Source organism: Lissotriton vulgaris, chromosome 3_1 (assembly GCF_964263255.1).
Source record: "Lissotriton vulgaris chromosome 3_1, aLisVul1.2, whole genome shotgun sequence".
Classification (NCBI taxonomy): Eukaryota; Metazoa; Chordata; class Amphibia; order Caudata; family Salamandridae; genus Lissotriton; species Lissotriton vulgaris.
In genome coordinates, this window is record NC_141689.1 from 742634511 (window position 1) to 742654313 (window position 19803).

The following is a 19803-nucleotide window of genomic DNA, read 5'->3' on the forward strand; positions in this document are numbered from 1 at the left end:
ATGCCTGTATCTCGTGTTTCCCGATACCTCCCCTTTTACACCCTTTCCGATCTCCCCACTGTCTCCATCTTCCTCTGCACCTGTCTTTGTTCCTATTTCGATCTATTTTACTGCCGATTGGAATGCACTAATGTTGGGAAGATGGGTTTTTACAGTTGGGAACCGCCAAATGTTTCCGCACTTATGTTCCGGACCTTGTGTGTATCAAAGTGACCAAAACGACCCCTCTGGGGGATAATTATGGGAACCGGGTTGTAAACCTTTGTGTATCATGTTGTCCTATGGGTAAATTTTGTATAAAAGGAGCGATCCACAGAACCAATTTGAAGCAGTCTCCCCAAGTTGCACGTGTTGTACTTGTCGTGACTTCTGTGTTCCCTGCAGTAAATAAACCTTGAATCTTTGACGCCGAAGGAAGTGTCCCGTGTCTCTGTCATTCGTACGCCGGAGCAGGTTACCCACGAAGGTTTCAGGTGTTGTGCCCTGGCACCGCTGGGTCTTAAAGAACCCAGTCCTTCAGTTGGCGCCCAACGTGGGGCTGCATCAGTGGTACCGGTCCAAGCCCGACGATCGTGAGGAACTTCGTGTGAAATCTCCGAGGGAAGGTGCACTCCGCTTCATCGATCCTGTTGTCGAAATAAGTGGCCCGAAGACTTTTCCCGCGAAGATTCCCGCCTCCTGACGGCTGCGACGGACTGCTGCCCTGACTGTAGACCTGTTTTGGCGCCTGGCGTAGACCTTGGTATAGCGAGACGATTGACGGGCCTTCCTGGTGACGCCATCGATCTTTGAGTTAAGTATTGGTGGGGCGCTCCCAGAGTCCTTGGTTGTTGACACTTTAGCGAGTGTTTTTGTTGTTGACGCCGTGTGAGTGTTTTTGTCGGTGACACTTTGCTAGCGTACTTTGTTGTGTTATTTGACGACTGCAGACGCCAAAAACCGAGGGTTTTTGCTCTTTGCTGGGACTTGGTAAATCCCGTAACCCTTGAAGTTTGTGAAACTCGGCTAGTGTGCAAGATGCCTGGTCGTAGTACTTTGTTCAGTTGTTTCAGACCTTGTGGTGTGGATTCCCGACTGGAGGACTCGTGTCCGATACCTCCGGTTGAAACTCCGACTTATGAACTGTACAGTAAACATGGGCTAGGCCCGATTACCTTTAATGATTATTGGATCCGCTACACAAAGAAGGACGGTGTCCTTAGTTGGCCACCTCATGGTAGCTTTGAGACCCCGATCTTAGATAACCTAGAGGCTAAATTGTTCGAGAAAAAGTCAAGGCCGGCCATGTTTGATGCCTTTCGGTTGTGGCGTAAAGAAGCCCGACAGAAAGAAATCAGACAGACTAAACGAAATCAGAGAGATAATGTTGCTACTATTGTAAAGAAAGCAGAGCAATTTCAGCGTGATAAGGAGGTTAAGGAAAAGGAAGTGTTTGATAGATTACAGCGTATGACTATAGATAAATGCTATCCTACTTTGCCTACGGAGTCGGAAAAGAAGGAAGAGGCAGTTGAGGATCCTTTAATGTCCTATCTTATGAAGTCGCCACCTCCGTATGTACAGGGTACCATAGCTCCTGTGATTCCCCCTGTACCTGTTCCTGCACCTATTCTCCCTTTGCCTGTTCCTCAACTTGCACCCGTTCTTCCGACTGTTCCTGCTCCTTCGTCTGTTGCTATTCCTACTGCTCCTCCGCTTCCACATACTCCTGCTCCTGCTCTGTTAACTCCTGCTGTTGCTTCTGTTTCTACTCCTTCACTTGTTAGTCCTGTGTCCTATACTTCTCCCTCTACTCGTAGTCGTAATTCTCCTCTTGCGGCTAGTTTCTTTCACTCGCTCGGACCTGTTCTTGGGTCCGCTGGTTCAGATGGTCCTCAAAGACGTAGTCAGCTTCCTGGTAACAGGGAACGCGCTTCGCTATATAATATGGCGATGGGTTGGATGACGCATCCCCTTAGAAATCCTCCTCGTGTTGTACTCGACACGTTTTGTCAATTCAATATACCAATCCAGAGATTTGTGTTCGAAGAAATGTGTAAGGTCCTTCGCGATCAGATATTGGCCGACGCACCTGACAAGGTGCTGACCGCTTTGTCCGATCTACAACTTCAGTTCTCGGCTGGACTGATAGTGGACACCAATGTTCGACGCGCTGTTGAACGATTGCTATCTTTTCGTCCCACTCCTATACCTCAAGCCTTGTTTGTTGAGGATGTCGAAAGACTGCCAGATGAGTCTGGTCAGTTTCCTATGCGTGAAGTTCCACCCGTGTGGATGCCAGGTGATGCTGCTCACGTTCCGCCTATCCTGCCGTACTTTCAGAGAGTATTTATTTATTTATTTATTTATTTTTGAATTTTATAGAGCGCACGGCTACCCCCGAGGGGGTGTCCCGGCGCTAACAACTAATGAGCTCAAAGAAGGAGGAGAGAATCAAGAAGAGAACAACCAAGTCTTTAGTTTGCGGTGAAAGATGGATTCAGTGGGGACAAATCTTAGCTCCAAGGGGAGGTTATTCCACAGTCTAGCTGCTGCTACTCCAAAAGCTCTACCGCCTACTCTAGAAAGGCGGAAGCGTGGGACAACCAAGAGACGTAAACTATTGGATCGTAAGGATCTCACAGAGTGTGATAGAACAAGACGTTTTTTCAGATAGCCTGGGCCAAGATTGTTCAAGGCTCGAAAAGCAAGAATCAGTATCTTAAAGTGGATCCGTTTAGTAATAGGGAGCCAATGCAGTTGTTTACGATAGGGTGCTACAGATTGTCGAAACGGAATATTGCCAATCAATCTGGCAGCGGCATTCTGCACAATTATGGATACAGAGTATGGATACATCTCCCGTGGAAACGCTCAGAAGTGTTACAGGTGAAGCAATCTTTGCCTGACCCTCGCAAAAATCCTGCAGGGTATTATAAGGAATTATCGCAGCTTGTAGATGCTACGATAATGAATCTTGCCGATATTGACATGCTGTTTGGCAATGTTGTACCGCAGCCGGTATGGGCTAAGATTCGTCAGGAAAATCATGCAAACGAATTAGGTGGTGATTGGGCGGCCATTATAGCGGCGGATGGGTTGCAAACTGGTGGTGCTAAGCCTGAACAACTCAATACTGCTCTCCCTCAAAGAATAATCACGTTAATGAAAACTCTTATGCCAGCTATGAGAGTGAATTGGGACAAATTGTCAGCTTGTAAGCAGAAAAAGGACGAGAGTGTTTCCGACTTCTTTACGAGGTTCGAGGAGGCATTCATCGACCATAGTGGTCAGGATATGAGTACTGAGGGTGGTCAAAGGTTGTTCGTGGATAAATTTATTTCGAACTTATTGCCCGATTTGAGCAATAAATTGAAGAATTCAGAAAGTGCATGGGCAGTTTCTACTTCAGCCCAAATATTGGCTACGGCACAATATTATGAGAATAGAGAGAAAGAAGAAAGCGACCGTGCTGATAAAAAGACGAAAGAGCTTAAAACTAAAGTGTTGTTGCAGCAAGCGTATCCTCCACGTACGAATCAGAATGCTTCGCAACAAAATCGATCGCAGCCGCAATCGAACAGATCACAATCTCGTAATGACTCCTCTTCCCAAAGATCCTCATTGGGATACAATCAATGTGCTTATTGTAGACAGGAGGGACATATCAAATTCAATTGTCCTGTTCTAAACGAACGTAATAGTGGTAATTCATCTAGAGGAGGTCTTGGTGGTTCACAGCAGACACCACGTGGTAGAGGTCGTGGTGCTCAGAACGATCGCTCAGATAACTCATCAAATTCTGATAATTGTTTTGATCAACGTGGATCGTCGCAAGGACGATCTGCGCAGTATAATGTAGACGATTATTACGTCGATCAGGGAACTGACGACAGTAATTACTAGGACAGCCATAGACAAGGAGAGGGAGTGGTATCAGTTCCGGTTGTTCAGAGAGGGCCTTACGTCGCAGTTGCTACATCGGGCGTCGTTGAGCCTTTTCTGTTGGACACTGGTGCAGCGAAAAGTTCCATAAAGCATTCGAAACTCCCTGGCGCACCTTTGTCTGGCTTAACAAATGTTTCTGTTGGATTCTCTGGCGCCCCCGTTAGCAATCCAGTTTCGCGCCCTTTGCCCCTTACAATTGGGCCTCGTGAGCTAGAAGCTCCGTTGATTTTAACCACGGGTTGTGGTGAGAATCTTTTGGGCCTGGATCTGCTTAAACGTTTGTATGCGACTTTGTATTGTTCTGCTGCGGGTGTAAAGCTTACGTTGGGAGAGAGGGTTGTCTCTCCTATGTACTTGTCTCTCGACAAGCTTCCACCGGAATTGAGTTCTCTTCCTGCGTCTTTGTGGGCAACAGGTCCCAATGATGTGGGCCTGCTTGACATCTCCCCTTATGTTGTTCAGTTGAAATCTAATGTGCGATTGCCACGTATTCCCCAATATCGTATCTCTCTTGATGGTGAACGAGCATTGTTAGCGATCAATTATGATTTGATCGAGAAAGATGTTATTGAGGAAACACGGGGAAACGTGTGCAACAGCCCTGTACTGCCCATTCTAAAACGTACTGATCCTTCAAAACCACCTGTTTATCGTTTTGTTATCGATTTACGTGAGGTGAATAAAATTGTGATTCCTCAGTTCCCCGTTGTGCCTGACATCACGGCGCTACTGACTCTGATTCCAGCTTCTGCATCGTGGTTTTCGGTGATTGACTTGAAGAATGCGTTCTTCAGCATCCCGATTGCAGAAGAGAGCAGAGACCTTTTCGGTTTCTCTCTTGGTGGACGCAGCTTCCGGTTTAAACGCGCTCCTCAGGGCTACTGTGAAAGTCCGTCGATTTACAGTCAAGCCTTGAAGGGTCAACTGGATGCGTTTAGGTTGCCGGCTGGTGCGGCCTTAATCCAATACGTCGATGACCTATTGGTGGCTGCAGATACTCAGGACATTTGCAAAATTGCTACGGTGTCGCTGCTGCAACATCTCTGCGAGCTAAATCACAAGGTGTCACCTTCTAAACTCCAATATTGTTGTCAAGAAGTAACCTATCTAGGTCACTTATTGTCAAAGGAGGGAAGACGGTTGACCCCAGAGAGAATTGCGGCGATTGCGCGAATGGCTGTGCCAACAACCCAAAGAGATGTGCGTGCCTTTTTAGGTATTACGTCGTACTGCAGGCAATGGATTCCAAATTTTTCATTGCTAGCGAAACCATTAGTAGCTCTTACGTGCAAGGATGTTTCGACTCCTTTACCATGGACGGAAGAATGTCAGAAAAGTTTTTCTGAATTACGTGATTCATTGTGTTCGGCTCCTGTGTTAGGTACTCCTGACTACAGCAAGCCGTTTACATTATATGTTCACGAGAGAGAAGGTTGTGCGTTGAGTGTCTTAACGCAACCTTTTGGTGGTAAGCAACGTCCATGTGCATATTTTTCCTCGACCTTGGACCCGGTAGCTAGAGCATTGCCGAGTTGTTTGAGAGCAACAGCGGCAGCCGCGGTCTCCATCCGACAATCAGCAGGATTGGTCATGGATAATATGCTTACGGTGATGGTTCCGCATGCAGTCGATACTCTTTTGAATCGTACGAAAACTCAGCACTTGACGAGTGCGAGGTTGTCTGGGTACGAGTTGACGCTGTTGGCAAGCCACATTCAAATAAAACGTTGCAATGTTCTGAACCCGGCGACTTTGTTACCAATTAGCTCAGAGTCAGATGAAATAACAGAACATGATTGTTATTTGAGGACAGAGGAGGAAACAAAAGGTCGAGTGGACCTTAAAAACACCCCATTGGAAGACCCAGATGGTACACTGTATGTGGATGGTTCATGTTTCAAGTTGCCGAATGGCGATGTGACTACTGCTTATGCTGTTGTAACGTTGAATACTGTTGTTGAGACGGCGAGGTTAAATCAGAATTCTGCCCAAGCTGCAGAGCTGATCGCTCTCACTAGAGCGTGTGTGTTAGCGAAAGGGAAACGTGTGAATGTGTTTACCGACAGCCAATATGCATTTGGCGTCGCCCATAGTTTTGGACGTTTGTGGAAAGAGAGAGGTTTTCTAACATCGCATGGTACGAAGATTCAGCATGGTCAGCTTGTGAATGATCTTTTGGATGCACTTACGTTGCCTAAGCAAGTGGCGATTGTCAAATGTAGTGCGCATCGTAAGGTGACGGATGATGTTGGTCGAGGTAATGCGTTTGCGGATGAGACTGCTAAGGAGACTGCCCGGAACCTTAGCACTCAAATGTATGTGACGAGTTCGGTTAGGTGGCCTACAGAATCGAGTATGTGTGAGGACACTATCGAGAGTGTAAAGGCAATTCAGAATGAGGCCACCGAGACTGAAAAGATGAAGTGGAAAGAGAGTACTGGAAAGTTGGATGCGAATGGTTGTTGGATTGATTTGTCGGAACAGAAAAGATGGATGTTACCGGATGCGTATGTGCTGGCCGTTGTGACAATGGCGCATGGGTTAGCACATATTAGCGCGAAAGGTATTTGCAAGTTGCTGTCCCATGTGTGGAAAAATGATGGTATTACTAAATGTGCTGAACGCTTGGTTAAGAACTGTATGGTGTGTATGTTGTATAATCCTGGTAAGGGAACCCCAACTCCTCCTGGTAGTTTTGCTCCCCCTTCATGTCCCTTTGAGGTGATTCAATTGGACTTCATCCATATGGAGAGATGCAATAACCTGAAATACGTTTTAGTTGTGGTTTGCGCATTCTCCCGATGGATTGAGGCCTATCCTCTCAAAGACAACACTGCTTTGTCTACTGCAAAAATCCTACTGAAGGAATACTTTCCTCGGTACGGAATGCCTAGAATTGTGTGGTCAGATAACGGAAGTGAGTTTGTGGGGAGTGTGATGAAGAGTGTGTGTAAGGGCCTTGGAATTAATCAGAAATTCCATAGTGCCAATCATCCCCAGTCAGCTGGTTTGGTTGAAGGGTACAATGGCACCCTTAAACTAAAACTAGCAAAGATTCAGGCTACGACTGGTCTCTCGTGGCCTGACGCTTTACCCTTAGCATTACTGTCAACAAGGGCAACTGTACACTCCCGAGTAGGGCTCAGTCCCTATGAAATAGTGTTCGGTCGTCCTGCCAATGTTTGGGGGGTCCCTAGACCGGGTGCCTTTTGTGATCTTGAGTACCCAATGTTGATCGATTATCTTCATGACTTGACTGCTAAACTGAGGTTAATTCACCAACAGGTTCACGAAGCATTGCCGACGCAGACGGAGGGTCCAGGCCACCAGCTCCAGCCCGGAGATTGGGTGGTGACGCGCAACTTCTCGCGCAAGAACAACTTGGATCCCAGGTTCACTGGACCCTACCAGGTCCTCCTTGCCACGAGAACTGCAGTTCGTCTTGAGGGACGGAAGAATTGGGTGCATGCCACCCATACCAAGAAAGTCCCTATCCCGTTGCCCGCAGACTCGTGGGTAAGGAAAGGCATTGCATCAACTGAAACCGAAGGATTGCCGGCGTTTGTACCTTTTAGCGACACGCAACCTGTCGGAGAATCCTCAGTGCAGCAGAAAGACACTGTTGAACATTTGTCAGCAAAAGACTCAAGACCAGAACATTCAGCTGATCAACAGGACGTTGTCCCTTCAACGGATCCTTTGTTTGACGAACAGACACGTCCTGGGAAAACCCGATACTTTTTGCGATCCAGTACTAAAGACTAATAAAAGATCCTGTTCTGTCCCTTGATAATTGCATTATCCCGTTTTCCACGATCAGTTTGAACACTCGTATTACTGTAATTATTTTGTATATATTCATTGAGTTTCGTTCCTTATACTTTTTGTTTCAACAGCTGAGAAACATTGTTTTCGCATATATATTTGTGAAATAAAGACCGTAGGGCCGCGCGCGTACTTCCTTCTGGTTAGTAGGTCTTGACGCTAGGTTAAAGACCGTCGGTTCCTGGGAACTCCTAGGGATTGACTGTTGCTACACAGAACGAAGTGCGTCAAGAAACGTTGCGGACGGTCATAGGGAATGGCATTCTCGAAGCTGATGAACTTGGAAGAAGCTTAGGCTCATAGATTCAAGCTGTGGCAACTCAGTCGCACCAAATGTTTTAAATTCCGAATATTCGTATTGTTTTTGGCTGTTTCTGCATTATTGGCGGGTGGGGTGTATTACACGATGTCTTACTTCTTACCTTCTGCTATACCTACTCCTACCCCTGACCCTAAACTCACCTCCACTGCATCTCCTCATTCTTTTCATATCTTACCTGAACACGAGCAGGCTAGACGTGCAGAATTCCGCAACAATTCCTTTATTCAGCTCCTTCATCAGCATCAGTTAGTGGTTAACACTACTACTTGTTGGGTGTGTGGGTTGATGCCACATACTACGAATAAGGGAATTCCATATCTGGTGTTACCGTATAGTTCCCAAGGGTCTGCTCGAGCATTTCAAACAATGTTTCGAAGCGCACTGGGTTTCCGCCCCAATCGAGAACCACGTTCCCCCTACTCTGGTCCTACCTCGTACCAAAAACCTTTGTCTATAGCAATAGAGGATTTAGATAGTGATATCTATGATCCCTCGCTTATTCCTGAAGAAGAGGTACAAGCCTATAGGGTCCTAAGTAGAGGCGAATATAGTGTGTTCACTAGTGAAAAGCAGCTTAAAAGCTCGCCTCCGATATGGGTCGTACCCCACATTGGTAATTTTTGTCTCATAGGTCGTGGCCGAAGATCGAAAGCCCGACTTGGAGAGAGTGCTTGCACTGAAAATTACATTCTGCCGATGGTCTCGTCCCCTGTGTTCCTGGCCGCCAAGGGTACATACTTTATCTGTCATGATCGTGCATATGCATGGTTGCCCTCTGACTTCATGGGCTCATGCTTCATCGCAAACTTGTTGCCTCCGACGTTCACTGTAGATGCAGATTATCACAAGACTAGAGTTGTGAGAGGCGTAATTAGCGAAGAGGATACTGCCGGTCAAGAGGCAGGAGACTTTTTCAAGGGTTTCCTCCCGTTTTGGAGACCTATGGTTAATAGTAGGAACCTGAGACAGTTGACTCGAGTGGTAGAATCGACAGCTAATATTACTGCCAGTGCCCTTGGTAATATCACCACTGAACTTCAGGCGGATAGACTTATGACGTTACAAAACCGTATGGTTTTAGACGTGATCTTAGCAGATCGTGGTGGGGTATGTAAGGTGATCCATTCGAGCTGCTGTATTTTCATTCCTGATAATGCTCCGACTGTCTATCAAGCCATCTCGAAGTTGCATAAGATCTCCGAATCCATACACGTGGATGTAGGGGATTGGACGCTACTTGGATGGTTTTGGGGCCTAATGTCGACTTGGGGTTGGAAGATTCTGATGATCATCGGAGTCGTTGTGGCGTTCCTGTTCTCGTGTTGCCTTTGTGTGCAGTGTGGTCCTGCCTTATGTGGCCTCTGTGTTACAACGTGTATGAGACAGCCACCTGTTACCGAGGGGACTCGGTTGGACAGAGCTATGCTACAGCAACATCTAGATGGTCTGATGAATATCGAATATGATTCCGATTAGTGCTTGCCTACATGAGGGCAAAAGGAGCGTCTGAGGTTCCGTGACAATTGTAAGTGATGTTTTCGACTCGCCCGAATATGGTCGAGTCTGGTATCTATGAACCGCAAATGACGAGTTTAGTAAGTGTGTGCAGTTTCGCTGTGCTAACTTAAACCGTTCGTTTGTTATGTGGTTTTTTTTATCTGTACCCACGGGTTCCATCTTAGATACGGCATCCATTTTGTCTCTTGCCCTCAAGTAGCCAGCGAACGGACGATGTCCGCTTCGCGACCCTTGGACTCCCAAGATATTTGCGGAAGACACATGTTCTTTGTAAATGTCTTTATGATGAGGGGGATGATACTGTAAGGCAGATGGCCCCGCTCGAGGCTCATCTTGCCGTGCTGGTTTATTGTCTCACCTCAAAACTCCTACTTTCATAATACAGTGGTAAAAGGTGTTTTCACCAACCATTGCATTAATTTACCATGACATACCAGAAATAGTGGCAATAAAAAAGATATGCAATCCACGATTCCAACTTCACCCCGGGTATTACAACACCACAGTTCCCCATGTTTTCCATTGGCTTTGTAGAGCCAAGAGAAGTTCTCGTAAAGACCTATGCATAGTTCATCATTTCTACCTCATTTGGAACTACATTCCCAGTAAAAATGCTTAAGAATTATTGGCCCAGATAGTGCCTTTACTTGAAGAGTCAATTCTAGAAGGAAACCCCAACCTTCTGCAAAACACTCTAGGAAGATAAACATTTTGTGACAAACCTCTCTCTGGCTAAACAGCCACATTCTAGAGCTCATTTTCAACCCATTTTGTGACATTGATGACTACCTTGCAAGGCTGACAATGCGTAACAATTTCCTGGGTGTTCCCTTAAACCTCACTACCATTCCTATCAGCCACAACTGAATGACACACTGGGGTATACACCCTTTTATAAGAAGAAGCTTTTCATAGCACTCTCAGTTCCAAGATTCAATATTAGACAGTGGTGGTCTATCATTGCGACAGCAAGGTCCAAATCCCCTTTCCAATCATGAGGAGTGTCTGCCAAGCTGATTAAAGGTCAGTCTGACAGACACATCATGTCAGGGTCAGGCAGTCAGGTGATTTACATGCAAAAATGCACAGGCACCTGGTACCCTGAGTCAAGGTTTGCAGAGCTGAAAACCTCAAAGCCCTGAGGGCTGTGACCTCATCAGCCTGGCAAAGCCCTGTGTGATTCTCCCCCAGGTGAAGCAGGGGAGCACCCCTGTGAGGTTCAGTGACAATTGTAAGTGATGTTTTCGACTCGCACGAATATGGTCGAGTCTGGTATCTATGAACCGCAAATGACGAGTTTAGTAAGTGTGTGCAGTTTCGCTGTGCTAACTTAAACCGTTCGTTTGTTATGTGGGTTTTTTTATCTGTACCCACGGGTTCCATCTTAGATACGGCATCCATTTTGTCTCTTGCCCTCAAGTAGCCAGCGAACGGACGATGTCCGCTTCGCGACCCTGGGACTCCCAAGATATTTGCGGAAGACACATGTTCTTTGTAAATGTCTTTATGATGAGGGGGATGATACTGTAAGGCAGATGGCCCCGCTCGAGGCTCATCTTGCCGTGCTGGTTTATTGTCTCAGCCGTGCATCTCATTAGGCACGTCCCTTTGATGCCTGTATCTCGTGTTTCCCGATACCTCCCCTTTTACACCCTTTCCGATCTCCCCACTGTCTCCATCTTCCTCTGCACCTGTCTTTGTTCCTATTTCGATCTATTTTACTGCCGATTGGAATGCACTAATGTTGGGAAGATGGGTTTTTACAGTTGGGAACCGCCAAATGTTTCCGCACTTATGTTCCGGACCTTGTGTGTATCAAAGTGACCAAAACGACCCCTCTGGGGGATAATTATGGGAACCGGGTTGTAAACCTTTGTGTATCATGTTGTCCTATGGGTAAATTTTGTATAAAAGGAGCGATCCACAGAACCAATTTGAAGCAGTCTCCCCAAGTTGCACGTGTTGTACTTGTCGTGACTTCTGTGTTCCCTGCAGTAAATAAACCTTGAATCTTTGACGCCGAAGGAAGTGTCCCGTGTCTCTGTCATTCGTACGCCGGAGCAGGTTACCCACGAAGGTTTCAGGTGTTGTGCCCTGGCACCGCTGGGTCTTAAAGAACCCAGTCCTTCACCTGATAGAATCAGCCCTGGGCACTTCACGCTTAAGTCCTGAAGTGCCCTGGGCTGATTGTCGATTAATGATGCCTCATACCAACCTTTTCTAACTTGTCAGTGTGGTGAGATCAGCAAGTCTCACTTAACCCACCCAACTATGTGACGAGCTAGGGAAGGTCCTCCTCACATTGGTTGATCCATAACAAGGAGGTAGCAGGATCTTCTGTGTTTCTTTCTCTGTGTGCCGGCATATGTATAAATGTATGTGTATTTGAGCATACGTGCTGTGAATGAGTGAGTGCAAGTGTATGCACATATATGCTTGTCTATGGGATATGAGTATGTGTGTGAGTGTGCTTGTGAATGGATGAGTGTGAGTATGTGCATGTTAGTGAATGAGCGGTTGTGAGTTTGTGTGCTTGTGGATAGGTGGAAGTAAGTGTACGTGTGTGCCCTCCCACTGCTCCTACAGATGAACAGTCGCCACTAGTCATAGGCCAGACCTCAACATATCTGTCACCAGTTTCAGGAGCAGTGCCCGGTTCCACCTTAGATCCCTTTTAATTTCTAAATCACCTTTCAGTGAAAATAATCACACGTCCCAGCTGTTCAGAGCAAACCTCTGCCTGCCTAAGAGTTGTCTTTTGCCAGAAGTGGCATGAAAGCCAACTCCTAAAATGGCTCTACACACTGATCCAGATGAAACACTGTAATTGTGTGACCATTTTTCCTATTTTAAATATACACCAAAATCCATTGCCCAATTTTAAACTCTGAACTTTTCCCATTACATATCCATAACCTTCCACACTATCCTACAAACGTGACGTGCTGCTCCATGATGGCAGCACATATCTGGCCCTCCCTTATGGTGGACAAGAGTACACACAAACACACCCACCCCGCTCAGCTACAGCTAGGCCTTGTTGCGCTCAAGTGAAACCAGAATCTCTCATGGACTTCATGCACTTCCCATGCTGTGAAAGTGTTCCTTTCAAGACCTCTTCTCAACCACACATCAAAACTTATGTTGTGTCAAAACCACTATGACAAGAGTACATGTTTGGTCTTCACTTGCACCTTAAAAAATGCCCATAAAATTGACACATCCAGAAAAAAGTAACAGTGCTTCTACACCGCACCAGTGGTTGCAATGCTCTATAAGAATGCAATGTTTATGACAGTATGCAAAGGGCATCCTCCTAGAATTAGGTGTATTCATTAACTTGCAGCTCAGGCTTTGCAGAAGTGACATGGAGTCTGATGTCCATTACTATGTTACCACCTCAATGGTCGTTAGTATTTATCGCTGATGCTGATTGTTCTTCATGGCAAGGGAGAAGGAGACATCTCAGTGGAATGAAGGTGTCCTTGTTATAGGTGCCAAATTGCTGGTGCATAGTATGGCAACGTTTACCCTATTTCTCAATTACAAATAGAAGAGAGGGGTATCAGTGAAGTGAATAACTGCATGCACAGTATTCAAATAAAAAAGATGTCACTACAAAAGCTGTTGTACTCCTGACTCTGTAGTAAACAGTGTTTGCTCTCCCTTCATGATTACAAATTGTGTGCAAATGTCTCATAGACAAGCATTTTTTTACCCATACTGATTTCTACTGGTTCTTCTGGTAAAATATGTGAAGGTTTAAAAACCCTAATATCCAATGTTTTGCAGCTTGGAGATGGGGAAAATACCTTTATAACAATGTTACAACTCATTCTGATCCGAGGAACTCATAACATAATGGAAAGATGATACAATACTGGATAAGAACTAAATCTTGCAGTGTTGACATTTTCACGGTACCCAATCAATGTCGAATTCCAAATGAGGGTCTCAGTGGTTTAGCTTAATTTATTTTATTTATTTCTTTATTTCGGCCAATTGGCCATAAAAGACACACATATATGCATACATTAACCAGAGGCTCATACAATGTACATACGCAGATACATTAGAAACAAACAACTTTTAAAATACAGTAAAACTTAGTTTCCAGCATCCTCTTTATAGCACATTTCATTTGACAGTTGAGATAAAAAGCATATATAAAATTCCTACTCAAAGCATCTGACCCAATTTCCTGCGAACAATATACACAGACTGAAGAAACCTACTAATGCTGAATACAATAAACTGGGCAGTATTGGTTTTGATAATCCTATATGCCGTCATACAAGATCTTGTTCCTAGGAGAGTGCACATGGGTTTCAACCATCTCTTTCGAGCTTTCAAATATGCTTTGCATATAAACAACATGTGGACCTCATTCTCCGTACAAGAATCTGAGCACATGGAGCATTTCCCACTTATAGCATTCGGACATTCCATTTTTCTCTTGGACCAGCGTCCTATATTGGAATTCAGCATGAGGTTACCATACCTGAATTTCAGAAATAAAGACTTCGCAACGGGCAGCTCTACTTCGTCCAAGAAGAGTTCAAAGCAGGGTTCATCTTTAAAAGTAAAAAATTCTTGGATTAAGGACCCAGTTCTATTTTCATATACTAGCCTATTAGTCATATAGGACCAAAAGGCTCGCTTTACTAAGGACTTAGCAAAGGGTGTAAATTGTCTGGATTCTCCCACAACTGGGGCAAGCCCAGTATCGAGAACCATTTTTTAATATGTCTAAGCCATACAATAGAATGGAAAGAGTCTAGGTCCAATAACTCTCGAAGGCCATTCCTATATTCGAATAGTTCTGGGGTAGACCATAACCTTATCCAAAACATTAATGGTCTAATGGTAGTAAAATAATCAGTTCTTTTAAAATTCAAATCGAATTGGAGAGGGATTAATGGTGTACTAGTGGGAACCCTTACAATTGCTCTCATAAATTTATTATCCAGGCCTTGGAAACTGTCCCTGGGCCAAGGTCCCCATATCTCAGCCCCATACAGGGTGGCCGATTGGATTTTAAATTTAAAGAGTTCAAGCACAGGGGTCACACTCTTACTTGTGCTAGCATTCAGTTTGCTCAAAATCGGTTTAGCATTATGAGCATATGACACCTTACTTTTCTGGATTTAGGCCTTCCAAGTTAAATTTGAATCGAGTACCACCCCCAGATAGGAAAAGTTGTCCACAGTTCCTAAGGTTTGGCCATTTAAAATTAAAGTCCCTCTATCCGGTTTGCTAGGGTTCAATGCCATACATTTAGTTTTGTCAACGTTTATTTCTAATCCTTTCATCACACAATAGCTACTAAATGAGTTTAGGAGTGCCTGGAGGCCCTTCTTAGTTTGGGATATTAAGATGGTATCATCCGCGAAGAGCAACAAAGGCACCCTTTCTCCGTTGAGCTGAGGAGAGTCATTATTACAGCCATTCAGGTGATCAGGAACGTCATTGACAAATAAGGAAAATAAGGTGGGGGCCAAGACGCATCCTTGCCGGACACCACTCTCAATTGGAATGTTACACGTCAGTTCACCATTTGGACCCCACCTAATGTTGGCATGATTTCTAGCATGTAGCTCAATTATTTGGACCAAAAGACACCCTGGCAGACCGGCTTCACTTAAGGATCTCCAGAGCAGGTTGCGAGGGACAAGGTCAAATGCCACTCTCAGATCTACGAAAGCTACATACAAATGACCTTTCCTAATGTGCACATACTTCCAATATATACAACAAAATCTGAAGACCTGGTCTATAGTGCTGGTCTTGCTCCTAAAGCCTGCTTGAAATTTGGAAAGTATTGTTTTTTCCTCCAGCCAGTCATTTATCCGAAATAATAGATGTTTGGCATAGAGTTTTTGCAGGGTGTCCATTAAGCTAATTGGTCTATAATTTGAAGGTACAGATCTATTTCCCTTTTTGAAAATTAAAACAACTTCTGCTGCACGCCAGCTATCCGGAAATTGGCAATTTTTAGACAGAGCATTAAACAATCGATTTATATATGCAGCCCAAACTTCGATTTCGTGTTTATACAGGTCGCCCGGTATTTTATCAGGGCCAGGAGCTTTACTGTTTTTTAGTTCGTTGATTGCCCTTTTTGTTTCATCCAGTGTAAAGTCAAGGCATTCAATAGGTGGAGGCAGCCATGGGGTCTCATCAACACCACTATCATATTGTTTATAAAGAGATGTGAAGTGTGTCACCCAAGTCAATTGATCTAAAACGGTTTAGCTTAATGCCCATTATTGGCTAAGGACAGATGTAGAAGTCTGTATGATGTTTAGGGTTTCCTCGTTGAATCATTCTGATAATTTAGTTCTATTTATGTAGGAAGCATATTATCGGGCTAGATTCAGAAAGTATGCTAGGTTAGTCTTTTTGACAGGTTGCAGGTTATTCGCTGATTCATGACGTAATTGAAAAAAGTATGCTAGTTTATTTTATATTACTAAATGCACATTATGAAAGCACTTGCCTCACTAACCGTATGTCTGTATTAACACCTTAGCTGCTTTGGAACGTCCAGCTCCAGTGCTGAACGTGCGCAGGTGCAGTTGGAACGTCCAACGGCCGACGGCATGCACTCCCGAGGTAGTGGTGCCGTCGGCCGCTGGTATAGGCGCAGTGCTTAAGAGGTTAATGCATTGATTCCTTCTATGAAGAGCTATGCTCTCCAGTTGTGGATTGCTGCAGTTAGGGATTCAGGGATGAGTATGTTCTATAGTCACCAGTCATGAAGCAGGGGGCTCTTCTGTCACTTCCTCGTCACCATGACCCTACATACAAGGTTGATGGATCTTTAATGTCGACAGAGATGTAGAAAGCTGAAGTAAATCATAACGTTAGCAATTATAATAACTTTAGTTGGTCAGTCTTTCTTTAATATTATTTTCCAAAATTCATCAGAAAGATTTCAGTAATAAATCAGTTAATAGAAATAAGATGACTTCAATACAATGAAAAGTAAAGCATGTTCCATAAGATTTACAATAATTAAATCAGTTAATAGAAATAAGATGACTTCAATAGAAAGAAAAGTAAAAGCATGTTCCATAAGGAAACGTCCTTATTCTTCGCTAAATTTTATAGGCAGGAAATTAATCAAGGTCTCATGTCAGTACAGAAACTCATGAAGGGTTCTGATGATAGATTCCAGCATAAGCATAAAGCTTTTTAGTAGTGTAAGCTGGTAAATATACTCAGTTCAATTTAATAGCAAATCAAGAAATAAACCAAGACTTCTCCTAAAGAGACGTCCAAGAAACGCAAGACATAGGGGCCCATGAGGATGGCGAGCAGACTTTGTTCGCCCACCATCCCATCGTAGACAGGGACCGTCTGCCATAAGGCCGGGGGTCCTGTGGGGGAAATTAGGATGTATTTTTAACATTGCAGCAGGAGGTGCTGAAAGCACCGCCTGCCGCATTGCTAAGAATACATGTTGTGCATTTCAAAGCACAATGTGAAAGGCACCGAGCGGTGCCTGCCACGTTGTTCTTTGAAATGCAGGGGGGTACCATAGGTACCCCTCATTTGCACCCCCCATCCCCCCGAAGTCCCAACGGGCCCCAACAGGTAGACTCTGCATGCCTTTCTGTGACAGCAATGCCGCCACGGAAAGTCATTCCCCAGAGCACATTGTAATATGGTTGGTGGTGTACAACAGACACCTCCACCATATTGCAGCCTTTTCCGCCCCGGTCGCAAGGTGACCGGGGCGGAAATGTGGCGGAAGGTCTTTCCGTCCGCCACGGACCCCCCAGCCATAATAATATGGTGGGGTCATTTCTGCGAGGATGGTGGTTGGATCGCCACGTCAGCCCAGTGGTGGCTACCGCTTGCCTGGTGGGGGCGATCCGCCCGCAAACCAAATGGACCCCCATAGTCTCTTCTCGGAGAGTCGGAAAAAAGGATAGAATGATTAACTCAATCACGACTGTGAAAGTTGACATTTGCACATGCGCACATATAGAAAAATATTCTCTAAAGTTGATTTGCTTACATTTACCCTTCTTCATAGGTATATTATGAGGGCCTTGAACATTCTGTATCAGACTTAAGTTCACTGCGCAAAATGTTGATTTTTTGTTGTTGCCCGCTCAATGACAGCCCTGCAAGGGTAGAATCAATAATGACGGCCTGACTGGGTCATCGGTATGGTAATACAGGTGAAGCTTATTATATAAAAGGCACAAATATTTTTTTTAGACAGAGGAGCATTTTGTTGTCACTGTTGAGATCGCCCCATGCCGGATTTTCGAACCCAGCTGAATCCTCTTTACCTTCCTGAGAAAGATGATGGCCTGCATTGCACAATACCGAGCTCTCAGATGAAACATACCCACAGGTAACTGGGGAATTAGATCACACTAGGGTATTCTGTCAGATTTGCAGCCCCAAACCCCACTAGGCTAGGAATGCATGTATGCTGATAATTAATGTGACAGCAGAATGGTAGAATTGTTCATTTTCTTTACGATTCTAGTAATGCTGATTACTCTGTTCTGTTACCTTCTATCAATAATTGCAGTGCACATATTTTACACAAGAATCCCAATGTTTCATTAAATGTTTAAAATGCCAAATCGAGTATTTTTGTGTCCCCCTTTGGGCAAGCATTATTTACTAATGAAACGGATTGATCAGTTTCCAGGATTTCCTTGGGAAGTCAGAGTTCTTATGTTCTGAGGTTGCACATTCCCCTTGGTAACTTTCGAGGTTTAGAGGTCCAGAGGGTGCACTTTGAGCTAGCCAGGACTGTGTACAACATATCCCAATGGTGTGTGTGGATCAGTCTTGCACAATGTTGACGTTTATGTGTCCAAGCTCAAAGTTTTACTGTTATTGTTTGAACTGTACAACACAACCACAATACTTGTCAGGGTAAAGTCACAAGCAAACCCCAAATTAACCTGTGCTCATCCCTCTGGTAGATTGGCACATACAAGTCAGGCTTAACTTAGAGCCAATGTGTAAAGTATTTAGCCAACACTTTAAGCAGTAATTTAATGACAAAACAAAAAGATTCCAACACCAAATTAGAAGAATAGAGAATATTTGCATAAATAAATCAAGATCAAAACAACCATAATCCAATCAGAATAACCAGAGATATGCAAGTTTAAAGATTGATTGAGTGAAAATAGCACCAAAAAGAACAAAGTGCTAACTGTGAATATCTTGTTGCGTTAGACCGGAATGAAGTACAGGCCAACCACAGTGGATCATGAGCCAGCTACAGGGATCCAATTAGGCCCTGCAACACAGTAACTTAAATCCTGGCTGTGAAGAGATACAGAGTCCCGTGTCGAGGATGTGTCATGCTACAGATGCGATGCAAAGTCTTTGCGAGGAGATGCATCGCAAAGCAGCGATTTAGGGGAGCAGCCAAGTGCTTGCTGATGTCAATGCGTGGAGATGCATCATGTAGCAGTGATTCCAATGGGCAGCTTTGGGTGAGGCAGTGTATTTGTGTGGAAATGAGTCGGCTCCAATGGGCTGCGATGGGTGATGTGAGTCCTTGTGTGGGGAAGTCGGTGCAGCAGAGGTGATGCATTGGTTTCAATGGCAATGCAATGAGCAGCAGAGGTAATGAAAAAGTTCTTCGGAAGATGAGTGGCTCAGCAGAGAAAATGCATCAGTTCTGCTGAATCCACAGATGAGCTGGCAGATCACCTTCAGGATAATCCTCTGTTTAATAAAGGTGAACAGAAGGAGTGATCCTAAAATACAATGTGGAAGGCATTTCTAAAAGGTTTACACAAATAAATACAGACCGTTTCTGAGACTGATATTTTTTTCTAGTAGAAATAAACAACTTTCGAATCCCCAAATTAGCTTGGCTAGTTCGAACAGTCAACTGTCAGTCAGACTATAAACGTGAACCTTTCATGAAGATAGTTCGGGTACTTTTGCTATTGTCTCTAGTTAAGATGGTTAGTAAATTATGCTTAAAAGAAAGGACTAACATTAATACAAAATTGCAGAGAGCTATTTTTTTCCAGTGCAGAAGGAGCACAATACGCACGGGTGGAAGAAACACTGCTTTTTTTTTAAAGATTGGAGGGTTATGTTTATGATTTCCATGAACTTTAAATAGACGGGTGTTTCCATATGAAAAGTTTTCTATAACATTTCTCATTATCAGTCATAGCAGTCTTCCGGTAAGAGCCTGCATGACTGCACTG